The sequence below is a fragment of the Eubalaena glacialis genome, chromosome 1 (assembly GCF_028564815.1).
Source record: "Eubalaena glacialis isolate mEubGla1 chromosome 1, mEubGla1.1.hap2.+ XY, whole genome shotgun sequence".
Lineage (NCBI taxonomy): Eukaryota > Metazoa > Chordata > Mammalia > Artiodactyla > Balaenidae > Eubalaena > Eubalaena glacialis.
Genome location: NC_083716.1, coordinates 95,522,715 through 95,534,514, shown reverse-complemented (window position 1 = coordinate 95,534,514; position 11,800 = coordinate 95,522,715).

Genomic DNA, 11,800 nt, shown 5'->3' with positions numbered 1-11,800 from the left:
TGAGTGCTCCTACTTCTACCACAGAAACTACTACTCCTGCCACAACCAAGAGCTCAACTGCTTCTTCCACAGACACTACTAATCCTACCACCATCAATAGCGCTCCTACTTCAACCACAGAAACTACTAAACCCACCTCCATCACAGGCGCTCCTACTTCTACCACAGACACTAGTACTCCTACCACCACCATGAGCACTCCTACCTCTACCACAGAAACTACTACTCCTACCACCACCACGAGCGCTCTTACTTCTACCACAGATATTTCTACTCCTACCACCACCACGAGCACACTACTTCTACCACAGACACTACTATTCCTACCACCACCACGAGAACACCTACTTGTACCACAGACCCGGCTACACCTACCACTACGACGAGCGCTCCTACTTCTACGACAGACGCTACTACTCCTACCACCACCATGAGCGCTCCTACTTCTACCACAGATATTCCTTCTCCCACCACCACGAGCGCTCCTACGTCTACCACAGACACTACTACTCCTACCACCACCACGAGCGCTCCAACTTCTACCACAGACACTACTACTCCTTCCACTACCACGAGCGCAACTAATTCTACCACAGACAGTACTACACCTACCAGAACCACGTACGCTCCTACTTCTAGCACAGACAGTGCAACACCTACCACCACCACGAGCGCTCTTACTTCTACCACAGAACCTGCTACACCTACCGCAACCACGAGGGCAACTAGTTCTTCCACAGACACTACTAGTCTTACCACCACCACGAGCGCTCCTATGTCTTCCACAGAATCTACTACTCCCACCAACACCACGAACGCTCCTATTACTACCACAGACACTACTACTCCTACCATCACCAAGAGCCTTCCTACCTCTATCTCAGACACTACTACTCCTACCACCACTACGAGAGCTCCTACTTCTACCACAGACACTACTACTCCTACCCCCACCATGAGTGCAACTACTTCTACCACAGACACTACAACTGCTATCACCACCACGAGCCCTCCTACTTCTACCACAGTCCATGCACCTACTACCACCACCACTAGCGTTCTTTATTCTACCACAAACACTACTATTCCTACCACCACCACGAGCACTCCTACTTCTACCACAGAACCTGCTACTCCTAACAAAACCACCAGCGCAACTTCCTCTCCCACAGGCACTACTAATGGTATCACCACCACGAGCCTTACTACTTCTACCACAGACAATGCAACTACTACCATCACCACGTGTGCAAGTACTTCTACCACAGAAACTACTACTCTTGCCACCAATACGAGCGCTCATCCTTCTACCACAGTCATTACTACTCCTACCGCCACCAAGAGTGCAACTACTTCTACCACAGACACTACTACTCCTACCACAACCACAAGCACTCCTACTTCTACCACAAACACTACTACTCCTACCCCCACCACGAGTGCAACTCCTTCTACCACAGACACTACTACTCCTACCACCACCACGAGAGCTCCTGCTTCTACCACAGACACTACAACTCATACCAGCACCAAAAGTGCCACTACTTCTACCACAGACACTACTACACCTACCACCACCACGAGAGCACCTACATGTACCACAGACCCTGTTACTCCTCCCACCACCAGGAGCACTCCTACTTCTACCACAGAAACTACTACTCCTACCACCAACACGAGCGCTCCTACTTCTACCTCAGAAACTACTACTCCTACCACCACCACGAGCGTTCCTCTTCTTACCACGAAACCTGCTACTCCTACCACCACCACGAGTGCTACTACTTCTATCACAGACCTTGTTACTCCTACCACCACCACGAGAGCACCTATTTCTACCACAGGCCCTGCTACTCCTACCATCACCACGAGCGCTCCTACTTCTAGTGCAGAAACTACTACTCTTACCATCACCACGAGCTCAACTGCTTCTACCACAGACACTACTACTCCTACCACCACCACTAGCGCTCCTACTTCTACCACAGGAACGACTACTCCCACCATTACCACGAGCGCTTCTACTTCTACCACAGACACTACTACTCCTACCACCACCATGAGCACTCCTACTTCTACCACAGAAACTACTATTCCTTCCACCTCCACGAGCGCTCCTACTTCTACCCCAGATACTACTACTACCACCACCAAGAGAGCACCTACTTCTACCACAGGCCCTGCTACTCCTACCACCACCAGCTCAACTACTTCTACCACAGACACTACAACACCTATCACCACCAAGAGCCCTCCTAATTCTACCACAGACCATGGAACTACTACCATCACTACTAGCACTCCTACTTCTACTGCAGACACTACTACTCCTACCACTTCCATGAGTGCAACAACTTCTACCACAAACACTACTATTCCTACCACAACCACGACTGCTCCTACTTCTCCCATAGAGACTACTACTCCTACCACCACCACGAGTGCTCCTACTTCTAACACAGACACTAGTACTTATACCACCACCACGAGCGCCAGTACATCTACCACAGACACTACTACACTTAACACCACCACGAACACTCCTACTTCTCCCACAGAAACTACTTCTCCTGCTACCACCACGAGTGAAACTACCTCTACCACAGACACTACTACACCTACCACCACCATGAGCACTCCTACTTCTACCACAGACCGTGCAACTCCTACCACCACCACGAGTGCTTCTACTTCTACCATAGAACTTGCTACTCCTATCACCACCATTAGCACTCCTTCTTCTACCACAGAATCAACTACTCCTACCACCACTAGGAGCACTCCTACTTCTACCACAGAAATTACTACTCCAACACCACCATGAGCACTCCTACTTCTACCGAAGTATCTACTACTCCTATCACCACCACAAGCGCAACTACTTGTACCACGGACACTACTACTCCTACCACCACCACAAGCAATCCTACTTCTACCACAGACACTACTACTCCTACCACTACCATGATCACTCCTACTTCTACCACAGATACTACTACTCCCACCACTGCCACGAGCACTCCTATTCTACCACATACAGTACTACTCCTACCAGCACCACAAGCCCTCCTACCTCTACCACAGACACTACTACTCCTACCCCCAACACGAGTGCAACTACTTCTACCACAGACACTACTACTCCTGTCACCACCACGAGCCCTCCTACATCTACCACAGACCGTGCAACACCTACCACCACCACTAGCACTCTTACCTCTACCACAGACAGTACTACTCCTACCACTACCATGTGCACTCCTACTTCTACCACAGACAATACTACTCCTGCCACCACCACGAGTGCTCCTACTTCTACCACAGACACTACTTCTCATAACCCCACCACGAGTGCAAATACTTCTACCACAGACACTACAACTCGTATCAACACCACGAGCCCTCCTACTTCTACCACAGACGGTGCACCTACTACCACCACCACTAGTGCTCCTATTTCTACCACAGACGCTACTACTCCTACTACCACCATGAGCACTCTTACTTCTACCACAGATCCTGCTACTCCTAACACAACCACCAGCACAATTACTTCTACCACAGACACTACTAAACCTATCACCACCACAAGCCTTCCTACTTCAACCACAGACCGTGCAACTACTACCACCACCTCTAGCACTCCTACTTCTACCACAGACACTACTATTCCTACCACCACCACGAGCACAACTACTTCTACCACAGACACTATTACACCTACCACTACAACGAGCGCTCCTACTTTTACCACAGACACTACTATTCCTACCACCACCATGAGCACAACTACTTCTACCACAGACACTACTACTCCTACCACCACCACGAGGGCCACTACTTCTACCACAGACACTACTTCTCCTACCACCACCACTAGGGCACCTACGTATACCACAGACCTTGCTACTCCTACCACTCCCAGGAGCACTCCTACTTCGTCCACAGACTGTGCAACACCTACCACCACCACTAGCTCTCCTACTTCTACCAGAGACAGTACTACTCTTACCACCACCACGAGGGCTCCTACTTCTACCACAGACACTACTACTCCTATCATCACCACGAGCACTCCTACTTCTACCACAGACACTACTACTCCTACCACCACCATGACGGCTCCTACTTCTACCACAGACACTACTACTCCTACCATCACCACGAGCACTCCTACCTCTACCACAGACACTACTACTCCTACCACCACCACCAGTGCTCCTACTCTACCACAGACACTACTACTACTACCACCACCACGAGTCCTCCTGATTCTACCACAGACACTACTTCTCCTTCCCCCCTGGTTCGTGAACCTCTTGGAGTGGTGGGAAAATCAAGCAGTCCCAAGAAAGAGTGCAGTGTGTTTCCCGACACTCGGCATACACAGAGTGATGCCGAAGGACTACAGGCCTGGATGTTGCTTAGAAGGCCCAGGGGAGCCTGGGGATACTCAGTGTTCTTGCACGGAATCCAGAGCCCACACGAGGCTCCTAGGTGTCCTGAAAAGTATACTGGCTTTAAAATACTGCAGAGCTGCTAATACGGCCTCATGGAAACTGCTGCACACCTCTGCTTCTGCATGGCAATTCAGGGCCTTACCTCAAGGCAAGTCCTCACGTTGAGTGTCCCGTGAGTGACACAGCATGGTAGGATGCTGACTTTCTCCTTGAGTAGAGTGACTTCAGGTACGAGGTCCGCAAAGAATTCTAAGCAGAGTGTTTTCTCACGGCAACTTCGATGAGGGCAATGTGGAAGATTCCCAGGGCATGTTGGACTGGCTAGAAATGTGATCCTGATGCTGTTCGTGTGCTCTGGAAATGTACCTCTCCTGAAGTAATGTGCAATGTGTTGCCCAACACTCGGCAGACACGGAGGGCCACCGAGGGACCTATGGGCCTCGATGTTGCTCGGCAGGCCCACAGGGGACTGGAGGCACTCAGTGATCTTGGTGGGAGAATGATGCACACCCGAGGGGTCTAAGAGTCCTGAAAAGGGTACTTCCTTTAAAATAAAGCGGAACAGCGACTAGGACCACAAGGAAACAGCTGCATGCCTCCCTTTCTACATTGTTACCAGGGCCTTTCCTCTAGGCAATTATTCATGATGAGTTTCCCTTTAGCTCTAGAGCATGGCAGGATGAGCCCCACCCCGGCCATGGAAGCAACCATGTTAGCTAGATAAAATTCATTTTCACCTCACAGCCATGCCTACAGTGGCTAGAGGCCTGTCAACAGCAGTGAATTTCAGGGAGCTTCAAGGAAGCATGAATGGAGCTTTCCAAATGGAAAAGCAAGGCTAGTACCATCACACCCCCATTTCCATGGGCACACGCAGCATACATCCCTGTGGTTTCTAACAAGTCAAAAGAGACACAGATTATACACTGGTTCCTTCTCTGAATCATCTTCTCGAGGAAGGGTGTTCTGCATCTAGTGAACTGCCTCAACCAAGGAACGCCCTATCTAGTCCTCTGGGCCTGTGCCTCTTCAAAAGCCTGCAGTGCTACAGGAAGAACTGTGTTTTAGTGGCAATAGGAACACAAGCCGACATTCTCCTGGAGGCAGGGTGACTTCAGGTAGGAGTCCTAGATGGAATGCGAAGCCAAGGGGTTTTCTCAGTGCAGCTCAGACTAGGGAATGTGTGCGAATTCCACGGCAGGTTGGAACTCGCTAGAAAGGTGTTCGTGAACCTGTGGGAGGGCTGGGGAAATCAAGCTGTCCCAGGAAAGAGTGCAGTGTGTTTCCCTACACTCGCCATACACAGAGTGAGTCCGAAGGGCTACGGGCCTGGATGTTGCTTAGCAGGCCCAGTGCAGCCCGGGGGTACTCAGTGTTCTTGCAGCGAATAGGGTGCCCACGTGAGGCTCCTAGGTGTCCTGAAAAGCATACTGGGGTTAAAATGCTGCAGAGCAGAGACTACGGCCTCATGGAAACTGCTGCACGCCTCCGCTTCTGCATGGCAATTCAGGGCCTTACCTTGAGGCGAGTCCTCACGTTGAGTGTCCCGTGAGTGACACAGCATGGTAGGATGCTGACTTTCTCCTTGAGTAGAATGACTTCAGGTACGAAGTCCTCGAAGAATTCTAAGCAGAGTGCTTTCTCATGGCAGCTCAGACGAGGGCCATGACGTAGACTTCCAGGGCACATTGGACTGGCTAGAACTGTGGTCCTGATGCTGTTCGAGTGCTCTCGGAATGTAGCTCTCCTGAAGGAACGTGCAGAGTGTTGCCCATCACTCAGCATACACAGAAGGCCTCCCAGGGACCTATGAGCCTTGATGTTGCTCAGCTGGCCCACAGGGGTCTGGAGATACTCAGTGATCCTGGAGGGAAAATGATGCACACCCGAGGGGCCTAGGAGTCCTGAAAAGGGTACTTCCTTTAAAATAAAGCAGAACAGCAAGTAAGACCTCATGGAAACAGCTGCATGCCTCTCTTTCTGCATGGCTACTCAGGGCCTTACCTCAACGCAAGGACTCACATTGAGTTTCCTTTTAGCTGTAGAGCATGGCAGGATGAGCCCCACCCCGGCCATGGAAGCACTCGGTTTAGCTAGAGAAAACTCATTTCCTTCCCAGAGCCATGGCTACAGTGGCTAGAGGCCTGTCAGCAGCAGTGAACTTCAGGGAGCTTCAAGGCAGCATGAATGGAGCTTTCACAATGGGAAAGTAACGCTACTACCATCAGGACCCCATTACCATGGGCACACGCAGCATTCATCCTTGTGGTTTTGAACAAGTCAAAGAGACATCGGTTACACAGTGGTTCCTTCTCTGAATCAACTTCTCGAAGCACGGTGCTTGGCATCTAGTGAACTGCCTCAACCACGGAACGCCCTACCTAGGCCTCCGGGTCTGTGCCTCTTCAAAAGCCTGCAGTGTTACACGAAGAAAAGTGTTTTAGTTGGAGTCGGAATGCAAGCCGACTTTCTCCTGGAGGCAGGGTGACTGCAGGTAGGGGTTCCTAGATGGAATGCGAAGCCGAGTGTTTTTCTCAGGGCATCTCAGACTAGGGCAATGAGTCCGACTTCCACGGCATTTTGGAACTTGCTAGAACCGTGTTCGTGAACCTGTGGGAGTGGTGGAGAAATCAAGCAGTCCCAAGAAAGAGTGCAGTGTGTTGCCCGACACTCAGCATACACAGAGTGACTCCGAAGGACTACAGGCCTGGATGTTGCTTAGAAGCCCCAGGGGAGCCTGGGGATACTCAGTGTTCTTGCACGGAATACAGTGCCCACGCGAGGCTGCTAGGTGTCCTGAAAAGCGTACTGGCTTTAAAATAGTGCAGAACACCGGCTACGGCCTCATGGAAACTGTTGCACTCTTCCGCTTCTGCATGGCAATTCAGGGCCTTACCTCGAGGCAAGTCCTCACGTTGAGTGTCCCGTGAGTGACACAGCATGGTAGGATGCTGACTTTCTCCTTGAGTAGAATGACTTCAGGTACGAAGTCCTCGAAGAATTGTAAGCAGAGTGTTTTCTCATGGCAGCTCAGACGAGGGCTATGACGAAGACTTCCAGGGCTCGTTGGACTGGCTAGAAATGTGATCCTGATGCTGTTCGAGTGCTCTGGAAATGCAGCTCTCCTGAAGTAACGTGCAGTGTGTTGCCCAACACTCGGCAGACACAGAGGGCCACCGAGGGACCTATGGGTCTCGATGTTGCTCAGCAGGCCCACAGGGGACTGGAGGCATTCAGTGATCTTGGTGGGAGAATGATGCACACCCGAGGGGCCTAGGAGCCCTGAAAAGGGTACTTCCTTTAAAATAAAGCGGAACAGCAACCAGGACCACATGGAAACAGCTGCATGCCTCCCTTTCTACATTGTTACCAGGGCCTTTCCTCTAGGCAATTATTCATGATGAGTTTCACTTTAGCTCTAGAGCATGGCAGGATGAGCCCCATGCCGACCATGGAATCACCCTGTTTAGCCAGAGAAAACTCATTTTCTTCCCAGACCCATGCCTACAGTGGCCAGAGGCCTGTCAACAGCAGTGAATTTCAGGGAGCATCAAGGCAGCTTGAATGGAGCTTTCAAAATGGACAAGCCAGGCTAGTACCATCATGCCCACCTTTCCATGGGCACACGCAGCATACATCCCTGTGGTTTCTAGCAAGTCAAAAGAGACACAGAGTACACACTGGTTCCTCCCCTGAATCAACTTCTCGAAGCAGGGTGTCCTGCATCTAGTTAACTGCCTCAACCAAGGAACACACTGGCTAGGACTCTGACACAGGGCCTAGGGCCTGAATTAGGAATAGTGTGGAGGCCTTAGTTAGGGACAGTGTCAGGGCCTTAGTTAGGAGTAGCATCAGTGCCTTCGTTAGGTATAGAATCAGTGCTTGAGTTAGGAGTAGTGTCAGGGCCTTACTGACTGACAGTGTCAGGGCCTGAGTTGGGAGTAGTGTTAGGGCAAGAGTTAGGAGTAGTGTCCGGGCTTAGTTAGGGCCAATGTCAGTGCCTGAGTTAGGAATAGATTCAGGGTCTGAGTTAGGGGTAGTGTAAAGGTCTTAGTTGGGACTGTGTCAGTGCCTGAGTTAGGGGTAGAGTCAGGGCCTTAGTTAGGGACAGTGTCAGTGCCTGAGTTGGGAGTAGTGTCAGGGCCTTTTTTAAAGACAGTGTCAGTGCCTGAGTTGTGAGTAGAGTCAGTGTCTTAGTTAGGGCCAGTGTCAGTGCCTGAGTTGGGAGTATTGTCAGGGCTTTTGTTAGGGAATGTGTCAGTGACTGAGAAAGGAGTAGTGTAAGGGCCTTAGTTACGGACAGTGTCAGGGCCTGAGTTAGGAGTAGTGTCACGGCATTCGTTACGGACGTTGTCAGTCCCTAAGTTAGAAGTAGTGTTAGATCCTGTGTTAGGAGTAGTGCAATGGCGTTTGTTATGTACAGTGCCATTGCCTGTGTTGGGAGTAGTGTGAGGGTCTTAGTTAGGGACAGTGTCAGTGCCTGAGTTGGGAGTAGTGTCAGAGCCTTAGTTAGGGACAGTGTCAGTGCTTGAGTTAATAGTAGTGTTAGGGCCTGAGTTAGGAGTAGTGTGAGGACATACTTAGGGACAGAGTCAGTGCCTGAGTTAGGAGTAGAGTCGGGGCCTTTGTTAGGGACAGTGTCAGTGCCTGTGTTAAGAGTAGTGTCAAGGCCTTAGTTAGGGAGAGTGTCAGTGTCTGAGGTAGGAGTAGTGTCAGGGTCTTAGTTACATTAATGTCAGTGCCTGATTTGGGAGTAGTGTTAGGGCCTTAGTTAGGGACAGTGTCAGCGTCTGTGTGATGAGTAGTCTCAGGGACTTAGTTATGGACAGTGTCAGTGCCTGAGTTAAGAGTAGTGTCATCCCTTTGTTACGGACAGGGTCAGTGCCTGAGTTAGGAGTACTGTCACGGCCTTAGTTAGGGACAGTGTCAGTGCTTGAGTTAGGAGTAGTGTCACAAACTTAATTAGGGACAGTGTCAGTGCCTGAGTTAGGAATAGTGTCAGAGCCTTTGTTAAGAAGAGTGTAAGGCCGTGAGTTAGGAGTAGTGTCACGGACTTAGTTAGGGACAGTGTCAGTGCCTGCGTTAGGAGTAGTGTTAGGGCCTGAGTTATGAGTAGTGTGAGGGTCTTAGTTAGGGACAGTGTCAGTGCCTGTGTTAAGAGTAGTGTCAAGGCTTTAGTTAAGGAGAGGGTCACTGCCTGAGTTAGGAGGAGTGTCATGGCCTTACTTAGGGACAGTGTCAGTGCCTGAGTTAAGAGTAGGGTTATGATCATAATTAGGGACAGTGTCAGTGCCTGACTTAGGCGTAGTGTCAGGGTCTTAGTTAGGGAAAGTTTCAGTGCCTACTTTGGGAGTACTGTCAAGGCCTTAGTTATCGACAGTGTCAGTATCTGAGTTAGGAGTAGTCTCAGGGTCTTAGTTAGGAATATTTTATGACCCTGAGTTAGGAGTAGTGTCATGGACTTAGTTATGGACAGTGTCAGTGCCTGAGATAGTAGTCGTGTTAGGGCCTGTGTTAAGAGCAGTTTGAGGGCCTTAGTTATGGACAGTGTCAGTGCCTGAGTTAGGAGAATTGTCAGAGCCTTAGTTAGGGACAGTGTAACGACCAGAGATAGGAGTAGTGTCACGGACTTAGTTAGGGACAGTGCCAGTGCCTGAGTTACGAGGAGTGTCACGGCCTTACTTAGGGACAGTGTCAGTGCCTGATTTAGGCGTAGTGTCAGGGTCTTAGTTAGGGAAACTGTCAGTGCCTGAGTTAGGAATAGTGTCAGAGCCTTAGTGAGCGACAGTGTAAGGAACTGATTTAGGGGTAGTGTCACGGACTTAGTTAGGCATAGAGTCAGTGCCTGGAATAGGAGTATTGTTAGGGCCTTCGTTCAGAACAGAGTCCGTGCCTGAGTTAGGAGTAGTGTGAGAGCCTTAGTAAGGGACAGTGTCAGGGTCTGAGTTCGGGGTAGTCTCAGGATCTTAGTTAGGGATAGTGTATGGCCCTGAGTTAGGAGTAGTGTCACGGACTTATTTAGGGACAGTGTCAGTGCCTGAGATATTAGTAGTGCTGGGCCTGTGTTAGGAGTAGTTTGAGGGCCTTAGTTATGGACAGTGTCAGTGTCTGAGTTAGGAGTATTATCAGAGCCTTAGTTAGGGATAGTGTAACAACCAGAGTTAGGAGTAGTGTCACGGACTTAGTTAGGCGTAGTGTCAGTGCCTGAGTTAGGAGTAGTGTTAGCGCCTTCATTAGGGACAGAGTCAGTGCCTGAGTTAGGAGTAGTGTGAGGGCCTTTGTTAAGGACAGTGTCAGTGCCTGAGTTAGGAGGAGTGTGAGGGCCTTTGTTAAGGACAGTGTCAGTGCCTGAGTTAGGAGGAGTGTCACGGCCTTACTTAGGGACTGTGTCAGTGCCTGAGTTAGGAGTAGTGTCAGGGTCTTAGTTAGGGAAAGTGTAACGTCCTGAGTTAGGAGTAGTGTCACGGACTTAGTTAGGGACAGTGTTAGTGCCTGAGATAGTAGTAGTATTAGGCCCTGTGTTAGGAGTAGTGTGAGGGACTTAGTTATGGACAGTGTCAGTGACTGTTTTAAGAGTAGTGTCAAGACCTTAGCTAGGGAGGGTGTCATTGCCTGAGTTAAGAGTAGTGTCACGTCTTTAGTTAGGGACAGTGTCAGTGCCTGAGTTAGGAGTAGTGTCAGGGTCTTAGTTAGGGAGAGTGTCAGTGCCTGTGTTAAGAATAGTGTCACAGTCTTAGGTAGGGAGAGTGTCAGTGCCTGAGTTAGGAGTAGTGTGAGGGCCTTAGTTAGGGAAAATGTCAGTGCCTGTGTTAAGAGTAGTGTCAAGGCCTTAGTTACGGACAGTGTCACTGCCTGAGTTAGGAGGAGTGTCACGGCCTTACTTAGGGACAGTGTCAGTGCCTGAGTTAGGAGTAGTATCAGGGTGATAGTTAGGGAAACTGTCAGTGCCTGAGTTAGGAGTAGTGTCAGGGCCTTAGTTAGGGAAAGTGTCAGGGTCTGAGGTAGAAGTAGTCTCACAGAGTTAGTTAGGGACAGTGTCAGGGCCTGAGTTAGGAGTAGTTTCACGGCCTTCGTTCGGGTCATTGTCAGTGCCTGAGTTACGAGTAGTGTTACGGCCTTACTTAGGGACAGTGTCAGTGCCTGAGATAAGAGTAGTGTTAGGGTGTGTGTTGGGGGTAGTTTGAGAGCCTTAGTTATGGACAGTGTCAGTGCCTAGGTTAGGAGTAGTGTCAGAGCCTTAGTTAGCGAAAGTGTAAGGCCCTGGGTTAGGCATAGTGTCACGGACTTAGTTAGGGACAGTGTCAGTGCCTGAGTTTGGAGTAGTGTTAGGGTCTTAGTTA